Source organism: Acomys minous (assembly GCF_964271855.1).
Source record: "Acomys minous genome assembly, chromosome: 2".
NCBI classification, from domain to species: domain Eukaryota; kingdom Metazoa; phylum Chordata; class Mammalia; order Rodentia; family Muridae; genus Acomys; species Acomys minous.
The window spans coordinates 122,080,343-122,094,090 of record NC_140484.1 but is presented as its reverse complement, the minus strand read 5'-3'; the positions used below and the strand labels follow the sequence as shown (position 1 = coordinate 122,094,090).

At 41.5% G+C, this 13,748-nt stretch overlaps 1 long non-coding RNA gene across 2 annotated transcripts in view; it reads left to right on the top strand.

Moving 5' to 3' along the window:
* The window catches only part of LOC311584976, a 55,829-nt gene that overhangs the window by 35,892 nt on the left and 6,189 nt on the right, over positions 1-13,748 (top strand). The window contains exon 1 of one of the 2 annotated variants that reach the window (XR_014775069.1): positions 9,228-9,703. The exons of the other annotated variant lie outside the window; for it this stretch is intronic. This is a non-coding gene — a long non-coding RNA (uncharacterized lncRNA). Of the gene's footprint in view, positions 1-9,227; positions 9,704-13,748 lie in introns of those variants that run through there. 2 annotated transcript variants of the gene reach the window in all.

Genomic DNA, 13,748 nt, shown 5'->3' with positions numbered 1-13,748 from the left:
TGTTGTTATGTCTCCCTTTTCATTACTGATTTTGTTGATTTCAATACTGTCTCTCTGCCTTTTAGTTAGTTTGGCTAATGGTCTATCTTGTTGATTTTCTCAAAGAACCAGCTCTTGGTTTTGTTGATTCTTTGGACTGTTTTCTTAGTTTCTAGTTTGTTAATTTCACCCCTGAGTTTGATTATTTTCAGACATCTAGTCCTTTTGGGTGTTTCTACTTCTTTTTTTTTTTTTTTTACCAGGGCTTCCAGTTGTTTTGTTAAGGTGCTTATGTGTGATCCTTCCAATTTATTTTTAAAGGCACTTAGTGCTATGAATTTTCCTCTTAGCACTGCTTTCAATGTATCCCACAAATTTGGGTATGTTGTTTCTTCATTTTCATTGAACTTCAGACACCCCTTGATTTTTTCTTTATTTCTTCCCTGACCCAGGTGTCATTTAGCAGAGAGTTGTTTAGTTTCCACATACGTGTAAGCTTTTTATTATTTCTGTTGTTGTTGAATTGCAGCCTACACCCATGGTGATCTGATAGGATCCAAGGCATTATTTCAATCCTCTTGTATCTGTTGAGGCTTTCTTTGTGAACTATGATGTAATCAATTTTGGAGAAGGTTCCATGGGGTGCAGAGACGAAGGTATATTCTTTCTTGTTTGGGTGAAAGTTTCTATAGATTTCTGTTAGATCCATTTGACCAATGGAATTGGTTAATGATGTTATTTTTCGGCTTAGTTTCTGTTTCAATGACTTGTCCTTCAGTGAGAGTGCGGTGTTGAAGTCTCCCACTGTTATTGTGTGGGGATCGATGTATGGTTTAAGCCTTTTTAGCAGATCTTTTACAAATGTGGGTGCCCTTGAATTGGGAGCATAGATGTTCAGAATTGTGATGTCATCTTGGTTGACTTTACCTTTGATTAGTATGAAGTGTCCATCCTCATCCCTTTTGATTAATCTTGGTTGAAAGTCTATTTTGTTCGATATTAAAATGGCTACGCCTGCTTGCTTCTTGTGACCATTTGCTTGGAATATTTTTTTTCAACCTTTTATCCTGAGGTAATGCCTATCATTATGGGTGAGATGTGTTTCTTGAATGCAGAAGAAGGTTGGATCCTGTTTATGCACCCATTCAGTTAGTCTGTGTCTTTTTATTTGAGAATTGAGACCATTGATGTTTAGAGATATTAATGACCAGTTACTATTAAGAGTCTTAATTTTGATGTTGGTTCCAGTTGAGCGTTTGTGTAGTTGTGTTTTTGCCATGGTATAGTTATATATTTCCTGAGTAGTTTTGGTTGTAGCTTGACCCTTTGGGATGGAGTTTTCCTTCTAGTACCTTCTGTAAAGCTGGATTTGTGGATAGGTACTGTTTGAATTTGTTTTTGTCATGAAATATTTTGTTTTCTCCATCAATGGTTATTGATAGTTTTGCTGGGTAAAGTAGTCTGGCCTGGCATCTGTGGTCTCTTAGGGTTTGCAGGATCTCTGTCCAGGCCCTTCTGGCTTTGATGGTCTCTGCTGAGAAGTCGGGTGTAATTCTGATAGGTTTGCCATTAAATGTTATTTGGCCCTTTCCCCTTGCAGCTTTTAATATTTTTTCTTTGTTCTGTATGTTTTGTGTTTTGATTATTATGTGACGGGCAGTTTTTCTTTTCTGGTCAATTCTATTTGGTGTTCTGTATGCCTCTTGTATGTTTATAGGCATCTCTTTCTTTAGATTGGGAAATTTTCTTCTATGATTTTGTTGAGAATAGTTTCTGGGCCTTGGAGTCTGATATCTTCTCTTTCTTCAATGCCTATTATCCTCAGATTTCTTCTTTTCATGGTGTCCTTAATTTCTTGGATGTTTTGTGTCAGGAGTTTTCCAGATTTGGCATTTTCTTTAATCGTTTCTTCAAGATCCATGATTGTATCTTCTAGACTTGAGATTCGTTCTTCCATCTCTTGTATTCTGTTAGAAAAGCTCAGCACTGTGTCATTTGCCTTCTTCTCTGAGGTCTCACGTTCTCGTTTTTCTTCTGTCTGTGTGTTTATCATTGAATCCATTTCATCTTCATATCTTGAACAGATTTTTTGATTTCTTTCATCTGATTTTTTGTATATTCCTGAGTTTCTTCCATTGTCGCTTTATAGGTCTTCTGATGTTGAACCGTTTTATGTATTTCTTTCATCCAGTTGTTTACATTTTCCTGAAAATTTTCCAGTTCCACTCTATGTGCTTCTTTTATGTCTCTCACCTGTTTGGCTGTCTTCCTGCATTTGATTTTGAATTTTATTTCTTTCCTCCATTATCATCCTCATTACCAAGGATTTGAGGTCATTTTCTTGTGTTTCTGTTGTATTTGAGTTCTCTGGGTTGTTTTTTTTTGGGATAGTTGGAAACCGCAGACGCCATGTTGTTTTGGGGTTTTTTTTTGCATATGCTTTTATGCTATCCTTTAGACATCTTGCCGTCTCTATTTTTGTTGGGTACCTTCCAGAGTTGGATGGAGGGAGTCTGATGATAGATTCACTTGTTTTCTCATGATTTCCATAGGCTGGAAGCTCTGATGCTTCACTGGTGTGGATGGCAGGAGGTTAGTCCTGTTGTTTTGGGCTCTCACAGCCAGTGATCCTCAGCTCCCCTTTGCTGTGGGTCCTGCAATCGTTCTGGGTCTCTGAATGAGCGTTGTGTCAGGCCAAGGTTTCCACAGCCTTCCGCGTCCTCTGCCAAGTCCAGCCAGGGACACTGGGCCCGAACCACTCATTGAGCTCAGCTAGATTCTCAGGGCCTGGCCCGTCTGCCACAGCAGGAGAACTGCGGCTGCACTGAGCTCGTGCCTCTGGTAGAACTGAGTGCTCTCCCCAGCCTGCATCACAGCAGGAGAACTGTGGCTGTGCTGAGTTAGCGCCTCTGGTAGAACTGAGCACTCCACCCAACTTGTGTCACAGCAGGAGAACTGCAGCTGCGCTGAGCTGGTGCCTAGGGTGGAACTGAGCACTCTGCTCAGCCTGTGTCATAGCAGGAGAACTGCGGCTGTGCTGAGCAAGTGTCTCCAGTGGAACTGAGCGCTCTGCCCCGCCTGCGACACAGCAAGAGAACTGCGGCTGCACTGAGCTGGTGCCTAGGGTGGAGCTAAGCTCTCCGCCCTGCCTGAGTCACAGCAGGAGAACTGCGGTTGCACTGAGCAAGCACCTCCGGTGGAACCGAGTGCTCAGCCTAGCCTGCGTCACAGCAGGAGAACTGCGGCTGCGCTGAGTTAGCGCCTAGGGTGGAACTGAGCACTCCGCCCAGCCTTTGCCACAGCAGGGGAGCTGTGGCTGCGCTGAGGTAGTGTCTAGGGCAGAATTGCTTGCTTAGGTGAGCTAATGTCTCCACGGCACAGCGCACTGAGTGAACCCAGGACTCTGAGGTTGAACTGTCTGCCGAGTCCAGTTTGGGTCTCAAAGCACCACGCTACCCAAATCCTGTCCAGAGTCCCCTCTCCCACAGCAACTCCCACTGTTCACCACACCAATCACCTCCACCAGAAGGCTCTGAGCTGCAAACCTCAGCCACCACTGCTGGTGCCGCTGGTGTCACTGGTGCCACTGGTGCCACTGCTGTCTCTGCCGCTGCTGCTCTGATCCGAGAAAATCCACACTCTTCCCATGTGCAGGGGCATGCAGGTCCTCTGTATCCTGGTCCCTTTGAACCGTGGAGCACTCCTGCTGTCGTGGTGTGGCGACCTTGGTGTTCCTGGCTCAGAAATCTGTGCAATTCCCTGAATTGTTCACTGGAGCTTCCAAACACCATCCACACTGCTCGTTGCCATCTTGGATATCTCCAGAAGGTATATTCTCTTGTGCTTTGTTGAAATGTTTTGTAGATATCTGTTAGGCCTGTTTGACTCATAACGTCTCTAAGATCCATTATTTATCTGTTTAGTTTTTGTCTGGATGACTTGTCCATTGGTGAGAGTGAGGTATTGAAGTTTCCCACTATTACTGTGTGAGGGTTGATGTGTGATTTAAGCTTTGGTAATGTTTCTTTTACAATTATGGGTAACCTTGTGTTGGGGCACAAGTGAGGGCTCAGATGTGTCATGTAAGAGAGTTAGGAGAAAGCCCATGTAACTCTATTTTAGACTTAAGTTCTATCCATGTTGGAGTTTAAGCATGATGAAGCATGCATGCTTTATTTACAAGAATAGATTCAACAGATGCCACATCATTTACAAACTGACCTCTTTATTGGGGATGTTGGGGTTTAAGAATACCAACACTACTGAAATAAGAGCTTTCCTATGCACTGAACCCTAGATTCCAGCAGTTAAATTCCAGAAGCACACTTCTTCTAGTTGAGATGATAAAAAATTTCTCCAGATATGGCCAAAAGCACAGACTGGTGCTGGAGATTTCAGCAGTAGAGAATGACTGCCCCAGGAAGATGTGTCAAGGAGTTTCCAGGGCAGCTGAAATGTTAGACCTAGTGCTGGATACAAGAACACAGATGTCAGCATCTTCCCTATCCTGTGCTCCCCACCAGCTTTGATGAACACTGGAAGACAGGCCTTAGGTCACTACTGACTATTATGCTTCGGACTTATGCATTCGTGCTGTATGAACCCTCCCTAAGAGCTAAGCCTTCCATGGGAAGCACAGTTTCTGCCTGGATTCTAGGAGCTGTGGTTCTGTTCCTTACCAGATGTGGCATTTTGGACACTGATTCAGTGTTGTCACAGATTCTCAATGGAGCAGTCAGGATCTGGGGTCACGCTGGCCTGCCTCACAGAATCTGAAGAATTCAAAGCATTCCTAGGGATTATTCCTACACTTCTCCCAAGTATTTGGAAGGAAGATTGTAGAGAACGCTTGGTTTCCTGTAATCAAGCCAGAAACAGAAGTTGCGCTCTGTGAAAAACATGAAACAATTATAATGGAGTTAATGAGACTCTGGTTGAGCTCACAGTCTTGTGGAGCCCAGATGCTAACAATAGCCCTGTACTTTGCGCTTTACAAGGTTTTCATGTTCCCCTGAATTTACTGACTCTTCAAAAAAAAATTCTACAGTGGTATTCTGGTCTAGAGTCAGGTTCCTGGTTCCAATGCAAACCATGAGGTTTCCTTTCAGTGAAATCTCTTGTCATCTTCTCAGTTAGAAGGACAGTGTCCTTCATTTATCTAAAGTCAGAAGATGGCTGTGGAAAGGGCATCCACTCAGCTTAGTGAGCTGGGATAATTTTTCCCCTCTACTTTTCTTCTTTCTCCCCTGCTCCCCTTATCTTTATTTCTTAAACTTGAGATCCTCCTGCCTTAGCCTTGTAAGTACTGAAATTAGGACAGGCTTGTGCCACCATACACAGCCTGTTTAATTTATTTAAAAATATTTTTATTAGTTCTTTGAAAATTAACACATTCATATGATGTATTTTGAGCACATCAACTTTCATAACTTCTCCGCTCAAATCTTCCAGGGTTATCCCTCACCTTTTTATTCCTTCTAGGGTTTTTTTTTTTTAAATACCCACTGAGTCTTGTTTGTTCTGGCCTTATACTCACGGGGCTACCCACTGGAGCAGAGTGTGGTCAGCCTATCAGTGCTCCCACACTTGAAGAAAACTGGCTCACCTTGCCTCATCAGCCACCAACTGTCCATAGCTCATAAGCAGGGAGTGAAGGTGCATAAGCCCATCTTCTCTTCATGGTGGAGTGTTGACTGGCCTGGTCTTGTGCAGGTCTTATGCTGGGAAACACAGCTGCTGCAAGATCATGAGTACCACAGTCCTAAATTTTTAATCTTCATATTTTCCTCTTCTATAAGGCTTCCTAATGTCTACTCATTTCATCCTGGATTACACTTCTATGTTTCTTACGTGACCCTCCCAGCATCCCACAAGTCTAGATGAGGCTCTCTGTTTGGCATTCTTCTACTTTTCCTTCAACACGTACTCCATACCTGTACTTCCTGACATTATGCTGGTCTTCAGGATAGGTGGTAACTACATGAAAACTTAACTATTGTGCTTGTTGTTAGCAATGAACTTAACTCTTTGTTGGAAATGTGGGGGAGACTTCTTGGCCACCTACTGAGCATGTTCTGCAGACTGTATGTTGCAAAAGGCAAAGGTTGAGATTGCTTACTTCACTGTTATGCTGCTGGTGATAACATAATGACTCACAGACAGTAGACACTAAATGCCTTTTGAATTATTTTCTCTTCATGACTCCTCTATTGCAAAAGAGTAATGTTGTGTTGGCGATATGAGTAGGGGCATATAAGATTCCCTTTCAGTGTTTGTCAGTAGCTAGATGGTAAAAGAAGAAATGCAGAAAGTGGGTAATCCTTTTAACTAACAAATCAGAATGAGAAAATAAATATATAATTACAGTAAAATGTGTGCATCAACCCAACCAAGAAAATTTCATTTTGTACTATGTCATTATCTTTCTATGCATTTATTTAAAAAGTATGTGTTGATATGGGATTTTTTTTCATATCATTTGCTGGTCAAGAGATTAGTCACATAAAGATGATTAACATTTGGGTTCTGGGTTTGAGAACTCTGTCTAGTGTTACGTATCTAGTATGCATTCAGCTTTCTTCTGAGCTGATGCTCCAACAGATGAGAAGCATTATACTTTCCCTTCAGAGATAGTCCCAGAGTACAGAGGCAAACAAGCCATTAATCACTAACCAAATCATAAGAGACTGTACTATAAAGTGTGTGAGATAATGGTTTTCTAGCCAAGATATGGGAATGTCATGGGAGACTTCCAGTGTTTTCTAGAGATTAAATGAGCCTCAAAGTTAAAGAGACAGCATAGTCCATGAGATCATGTTATGATGTTCCATCTACCACTAGAGATATGAATGTGTGGCAAGGCATGCTTATGGGAACAGTCTCTAGGAGATGAACTTGAGGTTAGGTGAATACCAGAGGGCCCTTCTGGAGAGTGTGGCCCCTTTTTTCTAGGATGAGACACAAGTATGGAAAGTAAGAGGAATGAAACCTAGAAAGGTAGGACTGGGTTCCACTGTACTGGTTGTGAATGGAGTCCCATAGTTCTGGGATACCATGTGCCAATAGTTTGCATATCGACTTGATACAAAGTTCAAATTCTGCCTATTTTGGTAAAGCTTCTCTGTCTAGCCAGGCCAGGCCAGAAGGCTGCTTCTGTCCATTCACTGTATAGGTTCCTTTGATTAAACAATTTCTCACTGAATTATAGTGACATAGCTTCTGTGAGTGCTTGAGGACTTGCAAAGCACTTTCTTCCTCGAGTCTTCAAATCCTAGCATAGAACTTAGTTCACAGAAGCTTCTTCTTCTTCTTCTTCTTCTTCTTCTTCTTCTTCTTCTTCTTCTTCTTCTTCTTCTTCCTCTTCCTCCTCTTCCTATCATCATCATCACCATCATCATCATCATCATCATCATCATCATCATCATCATTATTATTATTATTATTATTATTATTATCATCATCATGAATGGAAGTAGCTACAGATATTACTGGGGCCAGGGATACACTTCACTTTTGATATCACTGGTAATTTATAAAGACCAGAAAAGAAAGAAGAGATGTGAAAGAGCAAATATCGCTTTTAAAATATATCTTATTAATTTATTCATATTACATCTAAATTGTTATCCCATCCGTTGTATCCTCCCATTCCTCCCTCCCTCCCATTTTCCTATTACTCCCCTCCCCTATATCTGTGAAGAATGCCCTGTCTATTGGTTAGATTTTGGATATCTTTAAATATAGTGTTGCATCTTTGATCAGAGGAAAATCGGCACATGCAAACTACATGAGGGGCAAAGAATCCTTTTTAATCTAGTGGAGAACTTGAAGGGTATTTAGTGTAGAACAGTGACACCTAGTGGTAGAAAAATCCAGTTCCACCCCACCCACCCCAAGATGTATTTGGCTTAGGCTTTTATGACTGTGGTGACACCATTGGACATCTGCAGCAGATTGTGTGCTGCTGCTGGCTCCCATAGAACCTCTTTGTTCTGCTGGACACGTGGTGAGTATTGGACAACACAATTATTATGCTTTTGCTAACAATACCCTTAGCTGTTTGTTGGAAGGTGGAGGTATTTCTTGTCAAATTATATTTTTATACAATTATTATAAATATGAACAAGAAAACATAGAACATGAACAAGAAAAAATAGAAGGAAGAAGAGGAGGAGGAGGATGAAGAGGAGAGGCCAAAAAGAATTCCAACTTGATTTTTTGACAGGGCCACAGGACCAGACTAGGTAATATTGAGAGCACAATCATCAGGTGTCCCTGATTCTAGAGGAGGACAGAATGAGTCCAAAGGGAGCATGGCAAACTCATCACTGAGCAAGGACCAGAAGCCAGATTCCTGCTTCTTAGAAAGTAGCCCTTCCTTTTTCACAGGTCTTTGACTCCTGATAGACATTGATGGGGGTTAGAGTGTTCTGAAGTGAAAAGGAAAGTAACTAGACAGGATCCCTGAATGATGTAAAAAGAATCTTAGGATGTGTTGGAGAGGGTTGTATCTTCTCCGCCCAGAGAGCAGAAACACAGATGGACAGAGCCCACTAGAGATGTTTCCCTCACCTCCAAGATGCTCCACACCTGGATGCTTCATCTGTATCCAGAGTCAAGCACAAACATCGGTTTCCTCATCTGAAGGACCAACTGCACAGTTCACACTAGCAGTGTGCTACAGCTGATTCTCAGTAAGAGAAGCAGTGGAAAGACTGTTCAAAACCTTGGACTCCTGTAGAAATGGTCTCCTACCACATAAAAGAAAGCTTGTGCCTAAATACCTGCAGAAATAACCAAAGGCAGGAGGTGTGTATGTTGACTTGGGTCTTGTGTTGAGGAAGAAGAAAATATTGACATGACAATATTGACAGAAGCTCTCATTTTGAAGTCAATATGAAACATATTCATGTGCAGCCAGACATACACAAAGTGGGGGATGGAGTGAGAGAGGGAGGAAGGGAGATGGAGGGAGGGAGGGAAAGAGAGAGAGAGGTGGGGGGCTAGGGAGAGAGAGAGAGAGAGAGAGAGAGAGAGAGAGAGAGAGAGAGAGAGAGATTGATTTTGTGTTCCTCAACTCTTCTCCCTCCCTTTAAAAATGTTCCAGATATATTCATCCCCAGCCTGAGAGGTGGTGACTTCCTCATTCTCCCCAATTTATTAATCAAGAAAAGTCCTCACAGAAGCAGTCAGCTGTGTGCTTCACTAGTCTAGCTGCTTCTTGATCCACACAGGTTGACAATAAATGTTAACTACAATAGAAAGGGACTGGGACCTTGTATAAGGAGAGGGTACTGGGAGAGATGCTGCTAAGACATCCCCCAGAGCATCTGTCATGAGATTCTGTCTGTGTTAGCCCACCCTCTGTGTGGAGTGCCACCTAGAGATGCCCTAGAAGAGTACCACCTAGAGATGCCCTGGTAGAGTAGTCTCCAGGCACCTCTGAGCTGTATGGAATGGAGATCGAGGTCTCCTGAAAAGTCCAGGCAGCTTTACTCTTTGATTCTAGCTTTCCAAATGTATTCTTCCTCTGAGCATAGATGCTTTGCTTACTGGCTTTTCCACCGATTTCTTTTGAAACAAATTCCCCAGCTTCTGCTTCCCAGCAGACAATCTCAAACTCTACTGTGGCTGGAACAGGTAGGAAACATCTGTCTATTGCCTCCAGAGACTGGAGACAGCTTACTGTCATCCAAAGTGCCGGCAGGGAAACGATGCTCCGGAGGTATGATCTTGTTTTCTGTCTAGAGTCCTTTACTGCAATTTGTTTCTGAGTATTTATTTTATAGTTTAAAAGTCTTAATTTTGTTTGGTGCTTTTTAAAAAATGTCCTTGAAAAGGCAGTTATTTCAAAGATAAATGAAGGCTTGGGGAAAGTGATAAAATGCAATTTTTTTTCTTATTCATTGTAATTAACATACACACATATGATAATTTATGTAACAGCTATCTCAAGTACTTATGAAGCATTTGAAGTATTTTCTGGGCCTTCTGAGCCTTGTGCTTTGCTAAGTACTTTATTATTTATTATAACAATACTCTAAGGTAGATGTGTGCTCATGTAAACAGGCTCAGTACCTTCCCCAAATCGCACAGCCGTATGCAAAGTGTTTGAGCTCAAGACTTTGTTCTGCTTCCTGTTGCTTATATTTGCCAGATACAGAACCTCAGAAATAATGAGGCTGTGTGATTGTTGGTTGCTAGTGATGAGAGGGTCATGATGACAATGACTTCAGAAAAAGGAGTTCTTTACTTCACCATTTACTCCTTTATGCTGCCTCGAGACACAGTACACAAAAAGCCCTTCCCATTAGGGACTCTCTCAAAGTGTAGGCAAGAGGACAGTTCTTTGACTTATACTGTCATCTCAGTTTTCTTATCTGTAAATTTGAAATAAAAACATAACTTTAGGTAGAGTGACTCTTGAGTGTTCATTATAGACGTGAAACCCTTTCTAAGTTGTTAGTAGATATGGATGATGTCCTTTATATAATGCATTGAAATTACATATTGATAATGAAGCTCACCAGTCCTCTAGGCATCAAGCAGTATTGTGGTCTTGTCTTCCACGCTTGGTTTCTATCATGGTATTTCAAAGATGCAAAGGAGTGACTTTAGCTTCTCTGCCTTTCTCTTGATAAAGCTTGACTTTCAAGTTTCTTTTCTTGCTGTGGATGGGAAAATCTCGTGAATGTCAGAAGATGAATGTTATGTTTTTATAGTTCACCCAGACCACCTACAAGACAGGTGCCACTGCCTAAGACCTCTGCTATCCACTAAAGTGTCATGCCTGGACAAGGAATGAGCCACTGTTTTGTTATCAGCCTACAAAAATATAAATTAAAAATTGATATTAAATCTTTAAAATCATCAGAAGTACTTTATAGTTATTTTTATATATTTAAAATCTAAGAATAAAATCCCAGTGGTTTTAATTTTGTTCTATTGATTAACAATATTTGTAATATGAGTCTGTAAATAGAAATAAAAAAACTGTTGACCAATAGTTTTTTTTTTTTAGGAAGTCTTGCTTTATCTTTTTAAAGATGATTTTAGGGCTTTATGGTAAGGGTTCATCCTTCTTAAGGACCACATCATCAGCTCTTGTGAAAGGCCACAGGCTGACTCAGACACTCTTGCTGTGGGGGTCACTTTTTACTTGCAAACTCAGGTCACACAGTGAGTATTTTCCCCATCAACAACACAATTTGCTCCTTGGTAATTCCTAGCTTTCACTTTATGATATGGAAATAACTAGTAGCACTTAAAATATACAACTCCGACAGGTAGCTTTTATCATAAGCTTGTGGAACTGGATCAGAAAGAGTTGAAGACACACAGCACAGCTCAGAATAGACTTAAGACCAGGTCTGTTTCCTCCAAGAGGTCATCGTCTTTCCAAGACCACGGTTATCTTGCTGTGACGAGGCTTATTCCCAAGGTGCTGCAAGCTATACTATGTCGTCTTGTCAGATAGAACTGTGGGAACTGGGTGAGGGAGAAGGGAAGACAATTATACACCCTCTGTGTGTGTGGAAATAAGTGTGAACTGACAGGTAGAAATTGCCTTAAAACCCTTAAGGGTGAAGTATGTCTTCACCCTGCCTCATATGGGGAATTCCTAACTCTGAGCACTTCTGAAGGTAATGCTCTTGGAAGACACGTCTTAGGGGTGCTCAGATTAAAATGAGATTATGGATGCTCTCTTATCCAATATGCCTTGCGTCTTTATTAAAGGGGGGCAAATTGGAGGCAGAAACTCAAAGGGAAGATGCTGGGAAAATATGGAGGCTGATGACCATCTGTAGGCAAAGGAAAAGCCTAGGACCCGCCCATCCATCACTACCCTCATAAGAACCAAGCCTGATTACACCTCAGTCTTGGAATTTCAGCCTTCAGAATTGTGAGACAATATAAAGTCTGTTGGCCAAGCCACCCAGCCATGATCCTAGGAAACACTTACAGATGTTCTGGGATAAAAGCACTCTGACAGAGCCGTGGATATGGCAGTATCATTGAAGATGTGCCTTTGGGAGTGAGAAGATCCCCTGCTGCCTAGATTGAGACTCCACCATTGATATATGCATACCAACTGTCATGGCAGGGACAGTGAAGTATTTTTTGCAAGTCTGTCACATTTCTAGCCCATGTCCTTTTCCACTGTTCAGCTTCCTATCTGCTTGTAGACCACTGTTTCTGGCCTGATCTCTTTAGCCCTATTATAAAGAGATTTTTGTTATATACATCTTCACTAATGTTAAATGCATGCTTTACTTAGTATTGGTGCATACTTTTGAAAATATAAATATTATTGCCTTATTTGGCCACTGTCTACTTCCTTTAGGGGCAAGTGGGCTATCTACATATTCTACGTAGAATTCCTCTGAGTTTTGCTGGAAGCAAAGGCTATTGTCAATCAGCAGGCTGCTTGTGGAAGCAACCATCTGTGTTAAGTGGAGGAAAAGGCTATGCTGGCATGCATGGGTGGCCATGGGAGGAATAGGAAAACAGAGCAGATTCAAATGTCCTGGCTGGGAAAGGAATGGTTCACGATGCTGACTGATTGGTTTTGACTGGCTGGGGTTATCTTGACTGGGTTTAGGGCTTTATAAATTTTACTAAACTTGTCTTGGGGACTGCCTCAGACACCTTATAATAAAACACTTTACATTTGGGGAGGGGTAGAAACATAGCTCTGGAGGAATGAGTATTTTTTTCAGCTACAAAGATGCGTCTTGCCAGATGGCCTGTAAAGGTCTTATCAGTTATTAACTGTTATTTTGTACTATGTTCCCTTTGGCTAGTAAACTCATACTCACCTTGTGGTTTAAACAGGAAACATGCCTGATCTCTACCTCCTGAGATAATGATTCAGTATGTGTCTGGGTGTGTATCTAGGTATTTACATTTTAAAAATCCTTGTATGATTGTACCGTGGAGACAAACATCTACATTGTTTTTATATATCATAACAAATATATAATATATAAAACAAGTTATACTACATTTACATTATATTACATAACACATGTAAATGGGCAAACATGAAACACACAGACATCAAAGGCATGCTTTTTGTCCTCAGAAGCCTGCTTTTATGGAAAAATCAAACTGACCAAACTGATAACATGCTGACTGGTTTGCATAGAATTAAACCTAGTAGGGCTGACAACAGTATATCTGCTTTTAGACTGGGCTGGGATTGGTTCTCAATGGGAATAATTTTGCCTCCAAGACATTTGGTAATGCTTATGGATATTTTCATTTGTCCCTAGTTGGGGAGGAGTCCTTCTACAATCTGCAGGTAGAAGCCAGAGAGATGCCCTGATAAATAAACATCCTTTAGTATAGAGCAAATGGCAATGAACATGAAGATTATAGTCAGAAATCACAGGTTAGAAGAAAATGTCTTAGGGGTTGACCCTGACCAAGCAAAGTAGAGAGCTGGTGATGGGAAGCTTATTCTAATGCAAAGAAACAGCACTTCTTAAAGACTAGAGACCCTAGCTGGCATATCTGGTGAGCTACATATAAGCCTCACACATGTGGAACGGGAAGAAGCCAGTGAAGTTAAGTAGGATTTGCTCTGCTGGCACCAGATGCTGGACTTCTTCCTCAAGGCCAGGATGAGGCACCAGAAAGTTAGAGGTTTATTGCTTAGCAAATCTAGGACTTAGAAATACGACTCTAGAAATGAGGGATCCATTGGGTACAGGGGCAGGACCTGGGGTGATTTAGGCTTAGCAAAGGCGTAAAAACATCTTTTGGAA